Source organism: Triturus cristatus, chromosome 9, assembly GCF_964204655.1.
Source record: "Triturus cristatus chromosome 9, aTriCri1.1, whole genome shotgun sequence".
Classification (NCBI taxonomy): Eukaryota; Metazoa; Chordata; class Amphibia; order Caudata; family Salamandridae; genus Triturus; species Triturus cristatus.
In genome coordinates this window covers 1,153,618,437-1,153,636,801 of record NC_140592.1, presented here as the reverse complement: position 1 = coordinate 1,153,636,801, position 18,365 = coordinate 1,153,618,437, and the positions used below count along the sequence as shown (strand labels likewise).

At 44.6% G+C, this 18,365-nt stretch overlaps 1 protein-coding gene across 3 annotated transcripts in view; it reads left to right on the top strand.

Moving 5' to 3' along the window:
- The window catches only part of LOC146799541 (carbohydrate sulfotransferase 8-like), a 114,018-nt gene that overhangs the window by 14,611 nt on the left and 81,042 nt on the right, over window positions 1-18,365 (top strand). For 2 of the 3 annotated variants that reach the window (XM_085627113.1, XM_085627114.1), the window contains exon 2: window positions 12,468-12,750. The exons of the other annotated variant lie outside the window; for it this stretch is intronic. The gene's annotated coding sequence lies outside the window, so the exon portion shown is untranslated. The remainder of the gene's footprint in view (window positions 1-12,467; window positions 12,751-18,365) is intronic. 3 annotated transcript variants of the gene reach the window in all.

The following is an 18,365-nucleotide window of genomic DNA, read 5'->3' as shown; positions in this document are numbered from 1 at the left end:
CCTGGTGGCATAGCGAAAACGTTATTGGTCTTGTGATAAGTCTGCTGAGATATATATACCTATTTTTACATAAAGAAGCGTATTTTGATATATATCCAAGTCTGGTGTCCGTTTCTGGGGGGATTGATGTATTTACTGTGTGTGTGATTGTAAGTGCTTAACCAACAACGCCTGAGGAATCGCCTTGGCTGCTCACGCCACGCACCTAGAGGGTGAGCAAGGGTCATTCGCAAGGGGTTATCCTGCGCCCTGACGTGGAGGAGAGGGTTCCTGCTTGACACAAGGGCAACCTTGCGCCAACCAGAGATCCCCGACTCTAACACCCTTGTTGTCAATGGTGGCGCAATCTGATGGTAATCCTGTATGATGCCAAGGCAATACTTCGAAAACTCTTCCACCTGCCCCTTGGGTTACCATTTGCCTCTGTGTTCTGCAGGGTTACTATGAGACCAGTGCTTAATTTGCAAACAAATAAGTGCCAAGGCTCTCGTCAGGAGGCCACTGCACCTTGTGCCACTCATTGCACCTGCCAGTCCTGCCAATGATAGTAACAACGCAACTACTAACCATCACACTCCTACACGTGTGACAATTTGGACTATTTCTGCACCCCAAAGCTATAAGAATGGCTTGGGTTGCTGGTAATATTATTTTTTTTTATTGCATATTGAGTTAATAATGAACTGTTGTGGTCATCTCTAAATTAGCCAGACAGCATAACCTTGTGGCAGACTGTCACATGCCCAGGTGCTGACAATGAAGTGCCGAGCACCGGAAAACACCGGCTCACATTAAGCACTGGCTACTACCATAGTACTCTCCAATTAAAAGTATTGCACCTCTGCTGAGAAGTGCAGGTACTCTCCTTCTCCAAATAAAGAGGAGCAGGTACGCAGCACCTGACAGTACCTGCCCATTGAAGGCACTGGGTGGGGCCAACAGGCACTTACTTTAAGGGCTGGCACTGATAGCTCTTCCTCGAACCTTGATCCAGAGCAAGGGCAAGAAAAACACAAAAGGAAGAACGAAAAAGGAAGAGAAGTGATAAAGAAAGAATGCAAGAGTTAAAAAGAATTTGGAAGAGCGCGGTAAAGTGCAGGCAATGTCTGGTGGTGGATGGAAGAGGGATGAGCCGGAATCAGCAGTGGCATTCGGTGCCCCTGTCGGTGCCCCTGCCAGTCCACTGCAGCGGCCGCGCGCGCCTGAGCAACACTTTGGCACCAGCGCTCAAATTAAGCCCTGTATGAGGCGACGTCGCTCCTTTATTAAAACAATTACGTGTAGGGTGTAGCTCTGCCAGGACTGGGGTGGCATGCAAATAGCGAAAACAATGATTCAATTGTTGAGCTAGATAACTTGCCAAGTAACCAGGATCTTCCCTGAAGCCAGCAGCTGGCGTGCCACCCGGCCCTGGGGTGACATTTAAGCTGCATCCCATCATTAGAGTCACTCCCTGGCTGGGGCACATTTCGTGGTGCAATCTGGGCTATAATTTATGGGCAGCTCAATCATAGCTGCACTTTTTTTTTTACAACTTTTTTCTCGAGGGTCTGCAGGAATCGGAATTGTTCCTCTTATCCTTGTTCAAATTATTCATGTCCGCCCAGAGCAACTATGCCCCCCCCCATAAATACAAAAAGATACAACATATAACAATAGTTAAACGTAAAAATAAGTATTGTACATGCCATCTACAAATTAGGAACTAAATTACGATTTGCTGTAAATGAGATAGTTCGTTTGATTTTAAATTTAAAAAACAGAGAGACAAAATCGGGACACAAAACCAGTTACTACGAGATTAATCTCCGGTGATTAATCCCGTAGAAATTAATTACTGAAAAAAACATATGGACCCCATGACTGGGTTTTGAAGTGTTAATCGTAATATGATAACATGTGGCCGTGCAATCCCCGTATAAAAGAGCGTCACTAAAATTATTGTATTTGCCTAGGAGCACTTCTAGGGCCCAGCTGCTCCTGGTACTGGGCCTCTTGAGAAAGGACCTTGCAGTGCAAAGATGACTTTGTACAATACTGCCACCGGGCCATTGGCGCAAACCTGGCAGCTTGAAGTATACATTTGGCCTATTGATAGAGGGAAAACACTTGTAACCCCTCGTCGATCTACCTATACGAAGCACTTGAGTCTTTAGAAATTGGTCATATGGAATAACAAATCAACAAAACTGCCTCTGAATTCTGCAGTTAGGACACAAGCACCGGTGCTAAACTGAGCGGAAGGCACTATTGAGTTCGCTAAGAACAGTTTCTCGACATTCATTTTGGAATCCTATAACACATCAGGGGTATATTGAAAAAATTCTCACGCAATGCAGCAGACCAAAAAGGATGTATGACATTACAACGCGGGTTTTTACCACGCGTGCAGTTACATCGCATGCGTTACAACGCATGCGATGTTACAACGCTATGCCATTCCAACGCAAGTCTTTACATCGACTTGCGCTAGATGGCGTGCTAACATTAAAAAAGTGTAATTTACTATTCCAACTCCAGTCCACTTAACAGTAGGGAAGGTGTTGGGATAGTAAACTACACTATTTGTAATGTTAGCATGCCATCTAGCGCAAGTCGATGTACAGACTTGCGTTGTAATGGCATAGCGTTGTAACATCGCATGCGTTGTAACGTATGCGATGTAACTGCACTGCGTGGTAAAAACCGCGTTGTAATGGCTGTTCCCCGACCAAAAAGCTGTGCTGTGTTGCGCGATAGGAGGGCATCATATTTACAGAAATATGGCACTCTCCTCCCCTCTCCCTAGCATCGGCGCTGAAATTAGCTGCCGTGTGCCACGCACACTCCTTTGCACCACAGTGCAAGGGCATCGGCGTGAGTCTAGCAAAGGTTTTGTACTGGAAGGATAGCCTGCCAGTACAAAATACTACGCTTAGACTAACTTAAAACGTTTTCCCACTTTGGATGTGTGCCGTACGGTGCAGCACACATAAAAAGTCAGAAAAGGAAGGCGAAATGAAAGTATTTTTACTTCATAGCGCCTATTTGAAATGGGTGCTATTTTCTCACGCTAAACCCTGTCTACTTTTTAAAGTAAATAGGGTTTAGCATCAGAAACCTTGGGTGGTTGCACGGGCATACCCATGCATCACCCATGGCACGCCTCCTTGGCACTAAGTAATGAAAAGCAGCGTTTATGCTACTTTTGAGTGTTTCCAGGGCTAACCAAGTTTAACCCTTTGCGTGCGTTCGTCGGCCAACGGCCGTCGCGAGCACTATCTCCATACTGCTGCGCACGTCCGTTGGCCGACGTGGCCCGCCCACTCCGCTAAACGGCCGCTTCCGCCGCGGTAAAAGGGTTAACAAGTTTAGCGCTGGAAAGGAAATTAGTAAAAAAAAATTAGCATCACTTTTGTGATGCACACAAGGCATTAAATCTTAGTAAATAGACCCCTCAATGCCTTGTAGTATCTATACACAAACATTATCAAGCTAATAGGGCAGAAGATAGTGCACATGAGGTTCATGTTATTGCCTATTACAGAGTCTAGCGCATCATGGTCCTCTGAAGCTGCTTCTACCCCAGAATGCAAGCTGTGTGCTTACAAATTCGAATCATTTAATCAGCTTTACGGAGGTTAGCAGTGACCGAAAAATGTAATGAAACCGATTATGCTTCTGAACAATTTACCCACCTGCAACGATGCTGCTGGGCATTAAATACCAAGGATATTCCCGGACTCTGTCGGTACGACAAGTTTTCACAGGCTGTTTTCAAAAAAGCTTTCTGATTTTACTTTGAGATTTCACCCAGCAGCTGCTTCTCTTTTTTATATCTCTTGCCTCTTTTATTCTTGAATGATGTTCTATACTTTATTCTGGCTCTTTTTTCATTTTTATAAATTGTTTGGCTTTGATTAATCCTAATAAAATGTGTTCATTCATTCATTGATTCTGCCTCTAATTTCCTTATCATAGGTGACTTATGACATTCCTGGTTGCCTGTATAAAGCAATGACTAGCCACAGAAATATAATAACTTATTACAATCGAGTTCTGACCCCACCCTTTAGGTAAATATAGGAAAGGTAGAATCTCTGCATGTTTTTACACATTTGGAGGTACACTTTTTATAATCTAAAGTCTTTCATTTTTTTAAACAGCTATCTTACTGCTTTTTGCTGTGTTTAGTTTTCCGCTAGAGATTCAAATTTTAATTCTTCATGTATATGAACATCATATTTCTTTCATATAAATACTGCACCACACATAAGTGGGAAACAGTCAGAACACCGCAGTCTGACCCACGCGTGTTCTGACTACGCAAGCTCTACCACGCATGCCTTATCCACGCATATGCCTTCACCACGCATATGCGTGGTTAAGGCAGTGCACGGTCTAGCTGCAGGAAGACTGAAGCAGGAAGACGCCGCAGTGAGGTAAGTGGGGCTGTTTTTTTTAAGGGCTCGGAGGAGGTCGGGGTAGGTTTTAGGGCAGTGGAAGGGGTTGGGGTAGTTTAAGGGACTGTGCAGGGGGAAATGGGGGGTGGTCAGGCTAGTGTGAGTTAGGGTGCAGGCTTTTAGGCCTTAGGGCAGAGTGAGGGGAATGGGTAGTTGTGTTCATTTTAGGGCGGGAGTTGCGGTAGGTTTTAGGGCAGTGGAGGGGTTAATTATTGTTTTATCATTGCTTTTAAAATTAATGTCCCTTTCATTGCTATTTTGCACACGCGTATTTTAAAAGTTAATCTGATTGCTTGCACTTTGCATGTGGGAACCTACCACCCGGTAAGAGCTGTGTTCAATGCTCTGGGGGTAGGCAGATCCCGCGCATCACATCCGCATTCCGAAGCACTTCAGATGCACGGGGCAGCAGACTAGGGCAGCGGACTAGTTGCTGCGCCCGGCGTCGGACTGAGTTGCTTGAATTCAGCACATGACGCGACCGCGCAGCTGATGCGCGCAGCGGGCGCGCCTAAGGCAAGCCCGTCTGTGCCCGAACAGGACCAGGGGCCAGGACCCCTGCATATTTTCCCCCAGCAACTCATGGGTACTCAAGCGTGCAACTACACCAGCTAAATATCACACAGAGGGCTAACTGTACTCATCACATGCGGTGTGAAACCTTCATATTAAATTGCCCATACTGCCCATTTACATTTACCCCCCAAATCTGGCCCTCATCTCCTTCTAGAATTACATAGAAAATCCTGCTGCTAAACTGCAGATCATTGCCCAGGCATTCTACAGAAATTTCGATCCTGCTTCAAGATCTCGCCCCGGAGGTTCTATTCTTAACAGAAACCTGGCTCAATTCGAGCTCTGAGCCTGATATCGTACAAACTCTTCCCCAGGGTTACTTAATACAAAGGGTGGACAGGACTACAGGCAAAGGTGGTGGGATAGCGATCCTCTACAAAGACCACCTCACCTACCGTTTACTTGAGAGTCCACTCCCTGATTGTGAGAATGTGCGCTTCTCTATAGAATTCACCCTCCTCCTCTCGTTCTCAGGCATCTTGATCTACCGTCCCAAGGCACAGCTGGTGCCGTCTGTAAATCACTTTTAGAAACAGCTATCAGTTTAGCCAGTACAACTGCCAATTTTACGCTCCTTGGTGATTTTAACCTACACTTTGACGATCCTGGAGCTACCTCAGCACTTGAATTGGCAAACGACCTCACCTCGCTCCAGCTGACTCAAAAAGTTCTAGTACCAACTCATGTTCAGGGGCACTGCCTCTATGCGGTGTTCTCTAATTTGGAGAATTTCCAGGGAAATGACCCTATTCCCATTCCCTGGTCTGACCATTTTCTCGTGTCCTTATCATGGTGCCCGCAGATACCTTTTTCTCCCGTCCATTCATTACGGATCCTTAATCGACCCTGGTCTTAACTTCCACAAGACAAATGGATTCAAGAGCTGGAAAAGAATAGACCCCAGTCTGCTCCCAGCCCTGTCATAGCGTACGATAATTTTTGCAATTGGTAGATGATTCACTAAACCAGGTTCTGCGCAAAGTTCTGATAAAAAAAAAGAACGGCTCTCACGGATCCCCCTGGTACTCCTCGGAACTTAGCACCTTTAAACAGGGCTGTAAAATATTAGAAATACGCTGGAGGAAATATTTTACAGCTGGCAGCAAGCTAACCTACGGAAAAGCTATATGCAAATACAGAGCAGAAATAAAAAAAGCTCAGGCGTCCTTCTACGAGGAAAAAATCCAGCTATCAGCCAACTCCCCCAGAAAGACCTTTCTCATCATAAAAAAACTCCTCAAAAGTCCAGCCCCTTCAGCTGCCCCTGATACCTCTGGGGCACGCTGCGAAAATCAGGCTGAGTTTTTTTACTTAAAAATCCAGAACATCATTAAAATGCTTCCCCCAACCGACCCCATAAGTATGTGCGCTGGTCAAGTCACCCCCCCACCGGCCACCGGTTAGAGTGCTTTCCCCCTCTCTCCCAAGAAACGCTTCTGACCCTCAGTTAAAAGCGGATCGCCGAGAGACCCAGCTTCTATATATATTCCAAAAAAGGTAGCACCCACAATTGGCCTCAGCATCACAGATGTTATCAACGCCTCGCTTAATACAGGAGAAGTCCCCCCTCTCTGGAAAGGGGCAATGGTTAAAATCTCCTGAAGAAGCGCCAACTTGACCCCGCTGACCTTTGCAACTATCGTCCTATCTCCCTTCTTCTGGGGATCGCTAAAATCACCGAAAAATATGTTAACCACATCCTTTCTAATTTTCTGGAAACCTTTTGCCTACTGTATCCCTCCCAGACAGGTTTCTGGCCACAGCGGAGCACAGAAACCGCCCTACTAGCGGTGGTGGAGGAAAGCAGGAAGATCCTGGACACAGGAGGTCCTGCAGCCATTATATTATTAGACCTGAGCACAGCATTCGACATGGTGAACCACCATGTTCTGATCCATCGCCTCAGCAACTTGGGAGTAGCCGGGACCGCACTGAATTGGCTGCGCTCCTTCCTCGAAGGACGCTCCTTCCAGGTTTTTGAAGAAGGTGTGAGTTCTAAACCCCGGCCCCTCTTGTGTGGGGGTACTGCAGGGCTCATCACTGAGCCCCACGCTTTTTAATGCTTATATAGCCCCCTTGCTTCGATGGTGGCCCCTTTTGGGATCCACATAGTTACCTACGCTGAAAACACCCAATTGGTCGTAGCTCTGAACCAAACCACACAACACCCAGAGAACCTTAAGGTGTGCCTAACAGAGGTCGTAAAATGGATGGGGGCATCCCAGCTAAAGCTGAACAGAGAAAAGACAGAGATTATGATCCTGGGTAACATTGACAATATGACACTCAGAAACATCTGGCCATCATGTATGGGCCCAGTCCCAACACCTAAACTGGAAATAAAGAGTCTGAGCATTTGGCTAGACCATAATCTGACTTTTAAGGTGCAAGCGAGGATGACAGTCACAACCTGTTTTGACTTGATCAGAATGGTCAGCAAAGTTTTTCCCCTGCTCCCTCCCCAAGCCAAGAAAACCATGGTTCAATCCCTCGTGCTTTCAAAGCTGGATTATGTAAATGCGCTCTACTTAGGAGCCCCGATCTCAGTAATTAACAAATTGCAGACCGTCCAAAATTGCGCCGCCAGACTACTGTAGGGAACATCCAAGTTCCTTTCCACAAAACCGGTCCTCCGCTGCTTTCATTGGCTACTAGTGAAAGAACAAATTGCCTTCAAATCCCTCTGCATTGTTCACAGATACTTGCAGTGGATTGGCCGTCCCCTTATCTCAGCCATGATTCGCCCCTACAAAGCGAGGAGAATGCTTTGCCTGGACAAACTCAACCTAATCGATATACCTAGAATCAATCGAGCCAGAAGTGGCGGCAGACTTTTTTCCGTGAATGCCGGAAAACTGTGGAACACATTGCCACTCCACCTCCGGAAAGAGCTCAACCATCCTGCCTTCCGTAAACAACTAAAAACCCTTCTGTTCCCTAAAACATTTCTACTCAGCTTGATCACCGGTCAAGCCTAGCGCTGGGAGGCCTCCTGGTAGCCATGTGCTTTACAAATGCTCCTTTCATTTCATTTAATTTAATTTAGGCCTTAGGGCAGAGTGAGGGGACTGGGTAGTTGTGTTCGTTTTTAGGGCGGGAGTTGGGGGTAGGTTTTAGGGCAGTGGAAGGGGTTAGGTTAGTTTAAGGGACGGCGGGCCATGGGGGTCAGGACAGAGTTGAGTTTTATGCCTTAGGGCAGTGGGGCGAATGGGTAATTGGGGTAGAATTTATTGTTGGGGGATCAAAGTAGGTTTTAGGGCAGTGGAAGGGGTTGGGGTAGTTAAAGCAACTGCGTGAGGGCAGGGGTGGGGGAGTGGTGGGGGAGGCGGGGTAGTGGTGATCTTAGCCACACATACTCCTTTACCGTTCATGCCTATACACGAATTTTTGTGGTAAAGACATGCGTGGTAAAGGAATGCGTGATTCGTGGTTGGGCTGCGTGGTAGAGGCTTTCGTGATAAAGCCATTCTTGCTTCTATCATACAACCACAGAATTGGTTTGTGGAAAGGGATATGCTGTGATCATGTATTGTAAGGAATAAAGTACCCCCTACTGTACATGGCAAGGAGTCAACCTGGAGTTTCATGACGTTATAACAGAACTCGACCTTCGACTTTGCTCCTCTGTATGGTCTTGGAACCCCTTGGGGACGTATAATGTATGTCGGGGGTACTTTATCCCATAAATTAAACTCTCTTTATTATCCTTAATTCCTGCTTGAACCAGGCATTGCTAACACGATTGATCCCAAAGATTGTTTCCTACTATAGGAGGATAACATATCACTGAATACCAGATGCCACTTGTTCCGAACAGTGTGTGTGTCCAGAGATATGGCGCTAGTTGTGGGTTGTGCCTCATTTCACAACTTCGCTCGACAGCTGGCAGTAGAAGTCAATTTGATTCGGTTTAGTCCCGCTTTATGATCTGATTTTATAAACCCGTCGTCTTTATTGATATTACAGCGTATGTTTAATGTTTGAAGAAAGTGGCTACTTTCGCCTCTATGGATAACATGGATTGTGAAACAAAGGTATAATCAATGATACTCTGTGGCATTTTCATTTTTTGCATATTTATGGATGGACTGCATTCGCCACAATAATTTATCATCTGCTGTTTCATTTACAGATTTTATCAAAAAAATGTTCTACCTCAAACTGATTGAAAGTTTCTAAAAACACGCAATATGTGTTGCAATGCACTGGTAGACTCTTTGCCAAGGTTAACTGATCACCTTTGAGCAAATTATTGATGTATTTAGGTGTTAAATTGGTACTAATGAGGTTAAACCTTTGAACAGACCTTGTAAATGTGCAAGAATGAAGTAATACTGTGCAGCATCAGGCCTTTTATTGACACATAATTTGGCCCTCCTTTGTCGCATAATTCCAGTGGCCCTGGGTATAATCCAGTGCTGCGTCTCTCAAAATAGACGTGTGGGTGTACTCTATTAATTGGTCAATTACAAACTTTCAATTCAAAGGGCACTATTCAAAAGTGTGCTATCTCCCTACAAAAGTATACACCCACTTTTTCATGTCTCATAATTAGCGCAAGTATATCAGTAATCTGCAGGTGAACATTCTTTTTGGAGATCCACCCATAAAATGGTACCACTAATCGAGTTAGCCCTGACGTTCCACAGTGTGGCCACTTCCCATTGTGTGCAGGATAGATTTTATGCCACACAGCAGGCGATAGGACTGCATGGTGTATCTACTTAAATTGCATAAGACAAAAACCTGGCATTGCTTGATGATTTTTATGTAAGCTAGTGTTTTGGCTGAGCCTGATTCTAAAATCTGTGCTCCAGTGTGACTCTTCAGGTTGGATCGAACTGATCAGTTTTGGTTAGGGTTACTGCCACCCGGGGTGGCCCCTAACTTTGCCACCTTTGCAGGTAAGGAGTGGTGAGGGGGGGGGGGGGAAACCAGACAGCCGACAGATGACTTGTTCTTGGGGGTGGGGGATGGTGGTAGTTGACAGACAGGACTTGCTCACCTCAGCCGCCCCCAAAACAGTGCCACCACGGGGTTGGGGAGGTCTATAAGCATACAACGTGGACTATGGGCGACCACCTTCCATTAGAGAGATCATTTCCAGAAGTGTCTCAGATTCTGTCTGTCTTCCTGGAATGAGTGTCTGATAAGTTTCAGTGCTCCGTCCATCATCGCTTTGTTCGCCCTAAGTTGGCAGGGTACGCCCGGACGTGGGTCCCTTGCTCACTTTGCCACTGGATTCAAGCTAGCCTGGCTAATGAGGGCTGTTAGCCCGAAATTGGTCACAGGATGCTTGTTTCTGGTCCAGGGAAGACATGGCTTGGCAGTTCGGGCTGGACTGTTCCCATGAGGCACAGGGTCAAGACTGATTTGCATATAGCTGTGTCTGAACTGGGGTGGCGAAGTGAGCTAGAGAACGATGATGGATTCAACCCAGATCTGTGACTGGGGATGAGTGTCTGAAAAGTTTTAGCACTCCGTCCATCATCTCCTTGTGTTTGCTTTGTTTGCCCTAAGTTGGCAGGGTATGCCCAGACGTGGGTCCCTTGCTCACTTTGCCACTGGATTCAAGCTAGCCTGGCTGATGAGAGCTGTTAGCCCGAAACTGTCCCAGGGCGCTTGTTTCTGGTCCAGGGAAGACATGGCTTGGCAGTTCGGGCTGGACTGTTCCCATGAAGCACAGGGTCAAGACTGATTTGCATATAGCTGTGTCTGAACTGGGGTGGCGAAGTGAGATAAAGAACAATGAAGGATTCAACCCAGATCTGTGACTGGGGGTAAGTGTCTGAAAAGTTTCAGCGCTCCGTCCATCATCTCCTTGTGTTTGCTTCCTGGAATCCTTCCCAAGTGGCATCGGTAGCTCTAGGTAATCTACCGTATAGTAGGAAATTTCCTATAGACCCCTGTTCATGCTGCAGCCTCTTACAAGTTGCAGAGTCGCTATAATCATAAATGCCACCCATAATCCCATATATCCTTCCATCTTGTTGCCTTAGCCTCCGTATATAATCTCCAGAATTTCTGTGGTCCCCAAATATTAGCTTGAGCAGCAAAGGGGACTCTTCCCACCTATCTCATAATCACTCGTTCCCATATTCGTGACATTGAAAGTATTAACTGGGAGAGATCCAGGGATTCTTTTATACCACTGAAAATTTGATATTTAAGTTCCTCTCGCCATGACAACCTTTTAAAATACCTTTCTCCCTTCTCAGGGCAGGGGTAAGTCATTCTACTGTAGTTGCGATGCCATCTATTAACATTCTAAGACTAGGACTCCCAATATGCCTTTCTCTCATATGTCAGCTTCAAGGCGTCGAATGTTACTAAGGGATGTGCATAATGCAATCAACTGTTGAAGTCTCTCCTGCACATGCTGACATTTATGTAAGAGTCACCAACATGTGTGACTCTAATTCACAGGTATTTGAGATCTGTAAATTGCCTTTGTAGCCCTAAGTTGTAGAGGTCAACCTCATAGTGTACCCACTTGGTACATGGAGGACTTTACCCAATTCGTAAACATCCCTGAGAGATCTTCATATTCTTTCAAAGAACTGAGTAGACATGGGGCTGAGACTTCTAGGCCTCTTAGATACACAAATGTGTCATCAGCATACATTGAAGCTGTATGTGTTGCATCCCGGATTCTTCTTCCCCACTGGCCCCTCAGACGTCACAGCACAGTGGCTCCATTAAAAGAGCAAATATGAGCATTGGTAGAGGGCAGCCCTAGTGAGTGCCATGCCCCGGCGTCCATTTGTATGATACCACCCCTCCATTTTTAAATGGACATGGGGGTTTGAGTACAATACTCACATCCAGCCTAATGCAGACCTCCATTAGTTTAGTATAAGTAGTTCATGGTACTCAAAGTAGAAATCTGTTGGGTGTACGTCAGCGCCTGGGGTCTCTCCCCCTTACATGTGTTCCAGTGAGGATAGCAACCCTCTTCTGGCCAGGGGGCTGACTAATTCTGCTCTCCATTTCATTGCTAGTTTTGGTAGGTGTATTTATGTACACCCGGTCGAACTAGCTTTGAGCCTCATCTGGCTTCCATTGTTTCCCATGATAAAGACAGGTCTGTGTGTGGAGTTCTCACATCTTAGACAATAAGTCAGAGAACCAGTTGCCTGTCTGTCTCTCTGTATACACATAAAGCCAGTAATATTTTGGACCTATCATGCTCCCCATGAAGGTTATGCCTAAAGAACTTATCAGAAATCTATCATAATGTAGCCAGATATAGACTCTTTCAATTCACTTCTGAAAGCGTTGTCTCACAGTGACTCCGCTCTGAGCTTTCAGGTGGGTATTGTATGTCTCTGCCAAACAATGTATAGCAGAGGGATTGGGGAGAGTGACCTTCAATAATGTGTCACAGTTATTAGGAATAAGTACATCTATGACATATTCCTCTGCTCACAAATATTTACTCTATCCTAGTGTTTGAACCAACTGGAGGAGAACTGAATGAATCGATCAGTTCACGTGGGTGCTGTTCCATCTACAAATGTTGTGCAACAGAGGAGAGAAGACCTGATCTATGGATTCCATCTATCCATTTCACCAGATATTTCTGTGTTAAAATCACCAGCACAAAACATTGGGCCATCCACACTAGGGAAGACAACATCTAACAGCCCAGAATTGACCATTTGTGCAGCAATACTTTGACCACTTTACAACATCCCTTCTGTAGCCTTGAACGTCTGCAACTTTGCAACAGGTGAAGTAGCTGAATGATAAGCATGTTTTTCTTTGGTTACCAGTGATATACAGGGGCTCTCACAAGGATGTAATAAGATGTGTAGAAGTTACAAGCAGGTATACTTCCTGATTATAAATTTATGTTCATAAATAATAATCTCAATTCAGCTCTGGGGGAAAATGAAGATACCCTCTTGAAATACCTCAACCCGATCCATGCCCCTCATCAGTGAATCTCTTAGTTTCTGGAACAGGGATGCATCATAAGATAAACCAGATGCTGTGCGATAAAAACAAAATGCACCGTTAGGGGTAATAAACATAGTGAGGTGCTTGCAATTTTCTGTTAGTTAAATCTGGTAATATGCCACCTGCAAGTCCAAAATGGAAACATATTCGGCGTGACACAATCTAGCAAATAGCTCTTGAATTTGTGGGGGGAATGATACTCCTCAAAGTTTGCTTGTTCAAAGAAAGATGATGTGCACAAAACCTCAAATCTCCTGACTTTTTTCAGACAATAACTATAGGTGCAACCCATTCTGATGATTCATTGCCTTGGTAATATTCATGAACTGTTGAAATGCTTCCAAATTATCAGACTCTGATGAATCAGAAATCCCTTAACCCCTTCAGCGCGGCGCGGATTTCCGCGCCACTCTGAAGGTTCTGTGCGCGGGCGGGGCCATGACGGAGCGGTTCCATCATGCGCACAGCGCAACCAACGTGCATGACGGAACCGCTCCGTCATGCGCGTCGAAGGGGTTAAATAACAATGATTTTAGAATCCAATGGAACATCCTCTGATTCCTGAACAAGGTTGAGCTTTTTGGAGGAGCAAAATGACCTAATTTATGTCATTTATAGGACTGTTTACCTTTAGCAGGACAAAAATAATAATTAGTAGAAGGTGAGTCACAACAAAAAATCTTTGGTTTTTGAACTAACCTCAGAAGTAACTTTATCTTTGTTTTTTAACTTCATGAATTCTTTTGAGGTTTTGTTTTGAACAAAACAGATGTCTAAATCAGATGGTTTAGATTCAGACAGTTCCTTGAATAATTGCATTGAAATTTCCACACTTTTAACAATGTCCACAGTTCCATAAAGTATACAATTTTTGTCATAAAGTAATTGCTTTTCAATTTTTTTTTATTGAAAAACAGTGAACAACTGTTGGAAGGTGTAGAATTATGTGGTGATACTGGTTAAGCTTCACCATGTAATACTCTCAAAAAACCCCAAAAATGGTCCTTGAATTAAGAATAATAAATCCTTAGCTCAGTCCTGGTAGAGTGGCAAGTGCAGTCAGGCTTTACTAGAGGAAAACGTGTTAAACATTTGAGAGTACCAACATGGACGATGAGTAATTGACACGACTCAAAAGGAATCCAACACCAATTTATAAAAATAAAGCAGATTTTTATTTTAATTTAGACACCAAAATTAATGAGTTATGGATTTTGGAAAAAAGATAAATCACAACAATTATATACTGTAGAACCTCTGGATTGCGGTCAATGAGAAAAAGTGGACCCCAAGGAGGATAAAGGTGATATGGGTTACCTGGACCAATGCAATTTTACCTGAGCCGTGGAGCCCAAGTGCATAATTGTCCTGGCTGTTCCTGGTGCTCAAAGGAAACAATGGGAGAGCTGCTTTTACCGCTTACACAGTTCTGACCTTTAGCCTAGGATGAGCCTCGATCATGCCACTCCAGGAGTGTTGCCAGAGGTGCAGAGTCTCCCTCTTTTGGTTTGTGGAAGTCCATTGTCCCAGACTCGGGTCTTTTCTTTGTCCTCATCGATTCAAGTTGGATCAGGATTTAGGTTGTGATGTCAGGGGTAGCCCTTAAATCCTAGATTTTGGGGCGTTAGGGTTGTCGGTGCATCCGGGGATTGTAGGCCACTTTGTCTACCCATTACCCACTATTATACCACTTTCAAAAATGGAACACATCTTCTTCAGTTGCATAGATCAGGTAGCCCACCCTAGGGTGTGACTAACCCTTTGGGGGTGTACACCTCTTGACTCCATAATTTTCCCATCTACCCTGGTACCAATGTGCATAGGGAGAGGGCTGGTTTCTCCTTTGAGAGGCAGCCTGGTTGCATATCTCTAGTCAGCCTGTCGGGGAGGGAGGTATGACCTCTTTCCTATACAGGCCATTGTTTCTGACTCCTGACAGAGTTCACACCTCCTGGCAGGGGGTCGGAATCCTGTCTTGGTGGCTGTAAGTGTAGGCTGGCAGCCAGAGTACAGGAAAGCTGGGGCAACCAGGTAGGCACCCTCTAAGGTAGCCACCTGAGTGCATGCCACATTGTCCTTGACACAAAATGTATTCAGGGGTGAGGAGGCATGTTGTTAGATACCAAACATGACATATTGAGATGATACTATAATGTAGCTGCTAACTTCAGGATTGCCGGGTGCTACTTATAGTGTCCTTTAATGATAAAGGGTACGATGGGACATATAATCTTGCACTTATATGTCCACACGTTTAATATGATGCACCATGCCTCATCGGCTTTAGGAGGCCTTCCTTAGGGCTGACTGGCATATATTAAAAATGGTCCATTGACCTTGCCACATATGGTGAGGGCAAAGTTGAGTTCTAGCAGTTTGCACTGCTCCTGCAGTCTGCAATGGCAGGCCTGCTGTCAGTAGTTTATCTGGGTCACTCAGGGTGGCCCAAACAGTGCTGCAGGCCCAGGTGACCCCTTTAACACCCATGACCTTGATACCACTGGTACCATATACTTGTGTCTCATAGAGGGGTTAAAGTCCATTGCCAATTGGGGTTACCAATTCACACATATCAATTTTCGGTGAGAGAGCACTGGGGCCTTGTTAGCAGGCTCCAGTGCACTGTTGGAGTCGAAAACCAGCATTAAGAAGTCCAAATGGGGATCAAAAGTGAAGGTCATCTGCAAAAAGGGCCTGTTTTCTTACAACAGCAATCTGGTCTCGAATGTAAAATTCTAAAGTGTCTTACTACTTGCAATGTGAAGTCTGTTTTCCCAGAGCTGCAATGTATTAGTCAATTGGTTAGTTTGGAAATTGATCTCTGTTGTAAAAAGTATGGGGCAGATTTATGTTTCCTGGCGCATCCCTGCAAATCAGCAAGGATGCGCCAGGAATGATGCGTCACGCAAGTTTACCCTTGCGCCACACATGATGCGCCGCATTTACAATGCGGCGCATCATGGCGCAGGAATAAACAGATGCGTGACGCATCCGATGGCGTAAGGTTGGCGCAGTGCTTCAGTTGCGTCGCAAGCGCGACGCAACTCCAGCACTGTTCCAACCTACCCTATCCCTAACATGGTGCGTCAAGCCTTACACCTGCTTCAAGCAGGCGCAGGGTTTTGGCGCATCAGCGTTGGGAAAGTGACTCAGTCAAATCTTATAGATTTGACTGAGTCACTTTTCAGGGGCGTTCCTACGACGGAACGCCCCCCCCTCTGTCGACACGTGAAACCTGACGCAGGTTTTACGTGGCGCAGGGCTTTACATCGTGACGCATCTCCATAGATGCGTCACGATGTAAATATGGCGCAACATGGCGCAGGGTTTACACCGCCGCTGCGTCACAAAAGTTACGCAACGGCGGCGTAAAAGTGGCGCATCTCCAATATAGATCTGCCCCTATATCTCTCCATGACAATGTGAGGTTCCCAAATAAAGTGTGCTTTTAGCCTGTAAATCAATTCTGAGTACTCCTCATAATCACTCGTAGCTAATCCTTGGGGAGTGTGTAAACAGATACAACATAGTAATGAACTTATCTATTGGAGGATATGAGAGCTCATTTATAGTTCTCTTTTTAGGACCTACCCGATCTTAGTTGGGTCAGAGTATTCCTTTCTGATGTCTATGAAGTAATAATGCAGCACTGAAAGTCAGTATTCTGAATATACTGTTCTCGTGCGTCAAAGGGGCCAAATAGTCCTTCCTGGATTGAGGTTCTTAATTCTGCACAATCTAAAGAGCGGAAGGGCAACATGATGTCAGTTTAGAAAGTCGACAAACTCAATACCACAATGTCAAAGTAATATCAAGAACATACTTGTTCCTTATTAGGTTACGTAAGGTTAACATACCGTTTAGTTTAAGTGGGAGCGGTCGCTTTTTAACTGCACCACTTGTGATATATTTTCAGACCTCCTGCTTCGTTTTATAGTCGTAACATCGCGGCAGGTCTTAAGATCTTCAACCTAGAACTGAGTTTCACTCCCATGAAGTTGAACTCCATGACAAACATACTATAATTTTGTGCCTAAATGATGTATTTCGATTGCACAATGAAAGACTACAAACTCTACTTGTAACTATTGTTCAAGACCCATTGATACAGCGCCTCACGATCTGAATTAATGAATAGTTCAGTGCTTGGCCAAACGCTTTGACATTGTGGTATTGAGTTTGTCTACTTTCTAAACTGACATCATGTTGCCCTTCCGCTCTTTAGATTGTGCAGAATTAAGAACCTCAATCCAGGAAGGACTATTTGGCCCCTTTGACGCACGAGAACAGTATATTCAGAATACTGACTTTCAGTGCTGCATTATTACTTCATAGACATCAGAAAGGAATACTCTGACCCAACTAAGATCGGGTAGGTCCTAATAAGAGAACTATAAATGAGCTCTCATATCCTCCAATAGATAAGTTCATTACTATGTTGTATCTGTTTATTGCTTTATAGAACGAGCATAACCAAAATAGACGAGGAGATGAAATCACCTCTAATTGAATTCAATAATTCATAAGTAAGCATAGTATCTGAATGTTAGACTCTATTGAGCTACCACCAATAGCATGCTTTTCACTCTTTCACCTAGCCATGCGGCAATTATAAATGCTGCGAAAACCATTGGAATGTGGTGTTTTTCTCTCACAACATTAATTCAAAATGATCGCTCTTTCACACACGGGCTATCCCTCTTTTCTCTATCCAGTATGAAGAGAACTTTTATGTTTTAGTTGTTGTAATTAATTGACACTATGTTCATACAGGAGTCCCCTTTTGAAATCTCTACTGTCCTGAAGATGGTCTGACGGATTGACGCCCTTACAGACCGAAACGTCGACTACATTATCCATTTCCACATCATCTATGTACAGTTGATTGCTCTCCAAACATGAGATAGATCTCTGTGTTCTTTATTGGATTGGATATTTTGTGTCATGAACTGTGGATAATATTTAATTGTTTTCCCCTTTCATGTTACACTGCACATTCAATTGTCTATTTGTACTCCTTTTTATTGATTGTTTATATATAAAAAGTCAGTGATTTTTTCACTAAAAAGATACCCCGTGTGTGTTGCATATCTTTGATTAAATTCAATCAAATAATATGTGGTTGAGTATCAGCTTTGAACTCATCTAAAAATTAATTTTTCGCTATGTACAAAGAAACTTAACCCTTCTAAACAAAATCCCTTGTTGGCACACTACTTTTGCAACTAAATTTGCCCAAGCCCTCAAGGGTATATTGGGTGTTACCCTAAGACTATACTGCGGTGACTGTGGCAGGGTGATATTTTGCTGCACTCAACAGGTAATTAGCTGCGTGTGCTGGTAAACTCCGCTCCGCCAGAGAATGGCGGAGTTTTTTTCCCCAAA